Here is a 6,686-nt window from a genome sequence, read left to right as displayed (position 1 = left end):
CTTGGAGCCTGGTCGAGCGTAGTCAGTGCGGGTTGTCTGCGGCGTCCCGGGCCCGCGGCAGCTCCGCGCCTTCGTTCGCGCTCTTGTTAGAGAGGCGAAGCGGGGGCGGCGTCGCCGTTGGGCCAGCGCGCTGAGGGGTCGGCGGGCTGTGTCACCCCCGCAGCTGGGGCCGCTCCTGGCGAACGGGCCTCGGAAGGAGGGCCCGGTTTTCTCCTAGTCGGAGAATTAGCTGCCAAAAGGTATTTCTGTGCAAAATAAAGGAGACTCTAGGTTAAAAAAGAGAAATCTTYATTGGAACTCCTTCACTCAAATCTTTCAAATAAACAATAATTYGCAAGCTAGGGAAGTCGGCTGTATAGCTGCCTGAAATTATTTTTGTAGCGCTCTTATGGAAGGAGCGCCAGGTGGCTTTGTGTTTTTTATCATTTTTCTGCAATCTGTTCTTTCCATGAAATACTTTATAGGCAGACATGCTAAATAATCCAGAGACTGAATTAAGTCTACCCTATGGTAGAGAGGTGTGGCTAGTTTAATGACAGAATACTCCATTTTAGCTGGTGCTTTTGTGTTAGCTGGAGCAGAAACTACTGCATGTGATTCAGGAGAGAGATGCTTTTGTATCAGTTATCTCTGGCCTAGAATAAATAAAAACATCAAGTTTTAAAGATATTCTATTAGGCACCAGGGAGTAGAGAGTCCTTCCATTGTTACTCTTCATTTATCCTTATACCATCTTCATTGCTCCTTTTRTAATGCAAGCTGTGACACAGAAACTCCTTACACAGTAATTTACAGTACTGAATTCTGTTTACAGCTGTACCATCTGGTATCCTAGAGCCRCAAATCTCCTAGCCAAGCTCTAGATGTGTGAATATACTTGATATTACACCAAAATGTAGTTTGATAATACAGGGAAAGATACGTAAAAATATCTAAACATACACAAAACTAGAATGTGTGTTTTATTTGTTTAGGCCTTTGTAAATATATACGGAAATACACATACCCTATTCTAGAACATTTTATATCTGTGAATCACTGTTAAAGAAGTCAGGAAACCACCACAAAATTTCATCTTTCTTGGAGGCATTCCACTCTTTCCAGAGTAAGACCTTTTTTTCAGTAATAGAAGGCTTTCTTCATTTTTTTTCCCCTCTAAACTGCTAGCTGTTGCAGCATCTCCTTAATTGCCAACCTTATCTGTTGGAAAGCTTCAGAAAGTTGAAGTGAGTATGCCTTTGCTGCTTCTAGCAAAATTTTAGGTCTGAGCCATACAGAATATGATCACACCAAGACTTTATTTCCTCTTAGATTACATTTCAAACTGAAGTGGCTGGCAACATCTAATGACAGGAATGACTGGAAAGTTTTTCTTTTCTAGCAACTTCTTTCAACTTATTAGAAAAGATTAAATCTTTTTCTTTCAGAGATACAAAGAAAGCCTTTGAGGCCAGGATATTCCTTTAGTTTCAAGGGAATCAAGCYTAAGGAGATGCAAGGATTAGGCTGTAGCACACATCATACTAAATTTGAATACTTATTCATATTGCTTGTAAAGGATACTGAGGACACCCAAAGACTGTTTTTTTTTTCCTAACAGGGAAATGTAGAAATAGTAATGTAAGTATCCTTTTATTTTTTTTTATACAATTCTTTATGTGAAGTTTTGTGCAAATAATGTGTAAGCTGTAYTAATTGCAAAAATGTATGCTATCTAGGTGATCTCTGAAACCCCAAATGTGCAACTAGATCAACAACAAAATTAGTAGTTTTAAATATTTCTAAGCATGATTTGCTAAAATTAGTAGACTGATACAAATATGATACACTCTTTTTTTTTTTTTTTTTTGTTACAGATTTCTCCAAGTATTTCAAGATAAGTTTTTTAGCGTGGCACATACCAGGTATATTTTTAAAATCTCATAACTTTTTTTTAATATGTTGCTTTGTTCTCTCTAGTATTTATAATGTGTTCAGGTATTTTTTGATGCATAAACGTATTTCCCCAGTTCTTAACTCAAGCTTAACCCTAATCACAACCAGGTAACTGATGTCTGTATAGACATAAACAAAAGCCATTTCCTTAGCTCAACCATACCCTTTTCATGCAGTAAACTAAATTCTTCATTCCTGCTTTTCTGAAGCCTTATCTCTAATCCCAGCCTTAACTTCAGTCCATATCCAAATGACCAGCAACTATCTGAATTAACAGCAAATATTATCCCTTATCAGCTTCAGTTCTCCATTCTAGCAGTCTACACAGTAGCCATCTGTTATATGGGATTCTGTTTTTCTTTTTTAAAGACTTAATCATAATTTCAGKTTAGCCTTAGCCACAGGGAGGTGCTCACTTGGTTAAAGTTAAATGCAAAAGYAATCAGCACTTATCAACACTAGACTTTTMCTTTAGGCCTAGAAGCTCAAGGAATAAATTCARTTTTCCATTTCTTTTTCATAAGATTGTAACTAACTGCAACTAGAATTTTTCCAAAGTGCTACACATTTTCTGAAATTAAACTTAWATCATTCTCTACCTATTAGTGCCACCCTGGGTTCAGCAATATCGTCACTGAGAATCCTGCAATGAACCAAACCCTTCAGCTGTTGATTACCAAGCGGTAACACAGCCCAACCTTAAACCTTATCTAAGTCTTAACAAGGTACATCCATACTTGTTCCAAAATTAAACATAATATATTCAGCGCTGCCTATGTTGGCTTCATCTTAGCCGTCTACTTACTTGAAATGGAACAATAAACAGATGTTCATTCTTTTCACAAACCTTGGCCCTAAGTGCATCCCTACTTCTGGCTATAGCCAGGTGAGCGATATCTGCAGCAAAAATAAATACAAATCATGGTTTATTGCTTGAGACCCAGGATGAGCCCTTGCATTGGTAGAAGTGACGCATGTGATTGCTTTTGCTGCATGTGTGCCTTATTGAACATATCATAACCTTATTGAACTCTGGTTATGACTGGATTGGGAAATAGTCAGGTTTGGTTTCTAACCCATCGTGATTAAAGATTGTTTGCCATTTCAACATACTGTGAAGTTGTTTGGAAGGGGAAGGAGGCTGAGGTCTACACAAATGACTGACTGGTCACAATTTTTGGATTTTTTATGGAATTTTGGAAGTCTAGTTTGAAGACTTACATTTGGAGCTAGAGTTTAGCCAAAGTGGGGACAGAGGGCTGTTTTAACTGTATCTTTGGGTAGGGTCTGCATATTATGATGCATGATTATGCTCCAGCAGGTCTGAGTAACTCATTAATTATAGTGCAACCTCTGCTTTATTAAGGCCTATGATGATGCTTGTTAAGGTTAGTTTTTTGAAAAGCAAAGAACTGTCTTTGCTGATGGATTATGGTAATGCAGGATTTGGTTTCAAAGAAAAATGTTTTTATTGTTTCGTTTGCAGGTATGTATGATAGAGAGGGTCTTGGGTTACAGCTAAGGTTAAATCTGGGGAAAAKAGAAACTTTTGAGTTCAGATTTTTCCTGCATCTTGGAAGGTCTGCATGAATAGGAAGAATGCTAGTCTAAGGTCTTGTCCCAGAATTTTCTTGAATAATAAATTAAACCTCCAAATCCATCTGTAAGTGTATCTAGATGACCAATGCCTACAACCAAAACAAAATGTAACATATTTTTCATTGCCACAACTGKTCATACAGCAAGGTGGCAGCTGAGGCAGGATTTTATAATAATCCAAAGTATTCAACATTTTTTTTCCTGAAATTCTATCTCTGGGGAAAAGGGAAYGGAGTTGCCACTGAATGTTAACATGAATTTGTAGGATTGGACCATCCCTAAAAATTCTGAGGATTGTGATGAATAATACTGTGTGTACTTGGACTGAGTTGACTTGCATTAAAGTGCAGGAGGCACAGTAGCATTTGTACTCATGAAGCTGGGCAAGACTTTTGGTCACAGGACTTTCTCTATGCATACCTCTAATGTTTAAGAGACTATAATTAAGAGCATGAGGGAAGCTCTTCCAAAGAGTGTTTTTAGAGCATCTAGTTGGTCTCTACGTGAATTTTTCTGATTCTRCTAACAGTATATAAAACTACCCTCCTAATTTAGATATTTGTTTAGTATTTAAAATAAGGTCACATGAATTTAGAAATACTGTGTTGTTTTGAAATGACAGTCATATCTTTACATATTATCCAACTTTTCAACAAGTCTTATGCTGCAGTGTGTCCAGTGCATATTAGTAAAATGGGGCACAAATTCCTTGTCTTAGACCTGGTAATGAAATCTGCTTTGTCATGCAATTTGTGTTACATGCTGCTGCTGTAAAAAATATGAAGTGTCTTTCAGCATAAAATACATGACTACCATCAGTGCATGTAAGATATAGCCTCTAAATATGTGTTTAGGTTTTAGTCTTCTTTTTCCTTTGGGAAAATGCAGACATCTGAAAATTGAAACAGATTGCAATACTCAAACCAATCTTCGGGATGCAAACATCTACTGCTACTTTCTAATTAGATGGATAAAAAGCAAAGGAGACCAAATGGTATAAAGCTGATTACTAGTATAAAGGGATAATTGTAGTTAGTTAGAGAGAGTGCAATGAAATGACAATAATTATCCTACTCCCACACTTTTGATTTTGTGGAGTATCTGGTAAAACCTTCTGTTGAAACTTTCTGATTCTTAACTGTATATCAAAAATACTGATCATCTTTAATGTTGAATTGTATAATAAATTAGAGCATACAGTTATTTTCACAGAAAGGAGATTATTTCATGCCTTCRTGACTACATATGTTCATTTTTTGCTCTAGCCAAACAAAACCTGCAGTGGTGACCTGAGCCAGAAAAAAATACAGTCATCTGTACAGAATAGGAATTAGTTTTAGAATAGGAATTTAGCATTTGCACAGCTACAAGAGCAYATCTCTTGTTCTTTGAAACAGTTCTTGAAGGATTCAAAGTGTGAAGTAAACATAGTCTACTTTACATTAAATATTCATGAATTTTTAGTGTCATCTGTAATTCTATAGCTTGTTGATATACCTGTTCAGTGTGATTTTTCTCCTGTAGGTATCAGGGTTAGTTTGACAGAGGAACAGATGCTTTATAATAACTTAAGTGTGGCTAGTGGAGTAATTAATGTTTAACTCTGCTGTATTAAATATTGGGATATTTACTGTATGAATGCAGTATTTGTCTCGACTCATGAATAGTGTTAGAAGCAGCTCTGGCCACTAGGTGGACCTGGATCTTACACAGTACAGTTTTTCAACTTCCACTCTGTGATTTCACATGCCTCATACAGAAGGGGCTAGCATGTGGAGGCAAAATCCGGAGAGAAACTATAGAGCTGCATTTTGGGGGGGGCTTTGGGGGACTGACACATTATGGCCACAGCCTTGCACTATGGGTCTTTGTGCTTGTGTGGCCTAGGACCATTCCTTTCCCTTTATATGAACTGAAATATTAGATATAGCTGATTGGTAGATCACACATTTCAAGATTCAGATAAATATTTTGTTCCAATTGAAWTAAAGAAACATTTTTCAAAATATCAGCATTTCTCACAAAATGGAAACCCTAATTATAAACAAAACCTAGTAACTAGAGACAATGCATATGGGCAGTGTGTACCCCATAATGCATTAGGCAACTGACAGTACATTTCCGTATATTTTGAAAGCTAGTGGCATTCTTTCCTTGTGATGATGATGACAGAAGTAAACAATTGTGTCCTGTGAATTCTGGATACATCATTGTTAAAGGGGTCTTCTATCAAATAGTGCTCTATCGCCTTGTAGAAATGCTGTTTTAATCATTGCATCTATCATGTAATGGTACTTCAACGCATCTATAGATATACGTTTCAGAGAAGACATGTGAATTAAGTTAGTATTAAGAGACTGTAGATAGTCTTTAGTATTTACTGTATCTGAAAATATATCTTCGCGTTTTTGCACAGAAGTATCAGTTTATAGCCTAATGGCTATTTACAGGAGACTGTTGAAGGATCTATAAATGTTATAGGCCTGTTCATACGCATACATGCTTAGAGGATTCTACTAGAGTATCTGAGTTTTTTCACTCAAATAAGCTTTCTGTCCGTCTTTTCCACATCAGTAACAGAACCTGTGATGACCAAAGTTATGAATGGACTGTGCATGAATTGCAAAAAAGGATCTTCTACCTCAATGACTTATTGGCATGTTAGATTAAGAGAAACACTTATTTCCGTGTAACTGAATATCTTTAAGTGGAGCTAGTAACACTTGCACTTACCTGTTTTTCAAGCCTGTAACTTTTTTTTTTCTCTGTATGCTACCACATACAAAAGCAGATCTGTATGCTTTGGCTGAATGTACATAAAATGCCTTCCTCAGGGTTACCTGATCTTACTTTGCCAGATGTTTTCTCTCAGATGAGAGAAGTACAGAATCTTCTGCTGTGTTTACTGTTCCTGGGTGAAATGGGATCACCAGCAGGCTAGAAGAAAGGAGTTTCAATGATTGTTATATTCTGAATATTGAATCAGAATGGAAGAAGCTTGAATTCCTTGCTTGTATTCTATATTCTAAGCTCTTTTGTGTATCTATATGTGTTTTCTGGAATCAGCTCTTGCTCCGTGGCAAATAATAGGAGCGCTACTGTCGCTAAAATACACTGTTCCTGTCAAGGAATCATCTAGGTCAAATATGTAA

This window comes from Rhea americana, unplaced genomic scaffold (assembly GCF_003343005.1).
Source record: "Rhea americana isolate MKP2758 unplaced genomic scaffold, rheAme1 scaffold_74, whole genome shotgun sequence".
NCBI lineage: Eukaryota > Metazoa > Chordata > Aves > Rheiformes > Rheidae > Rhea > Rhea americana.
This window is presented reverse-complemented; position numbering follows the sequence as displayed.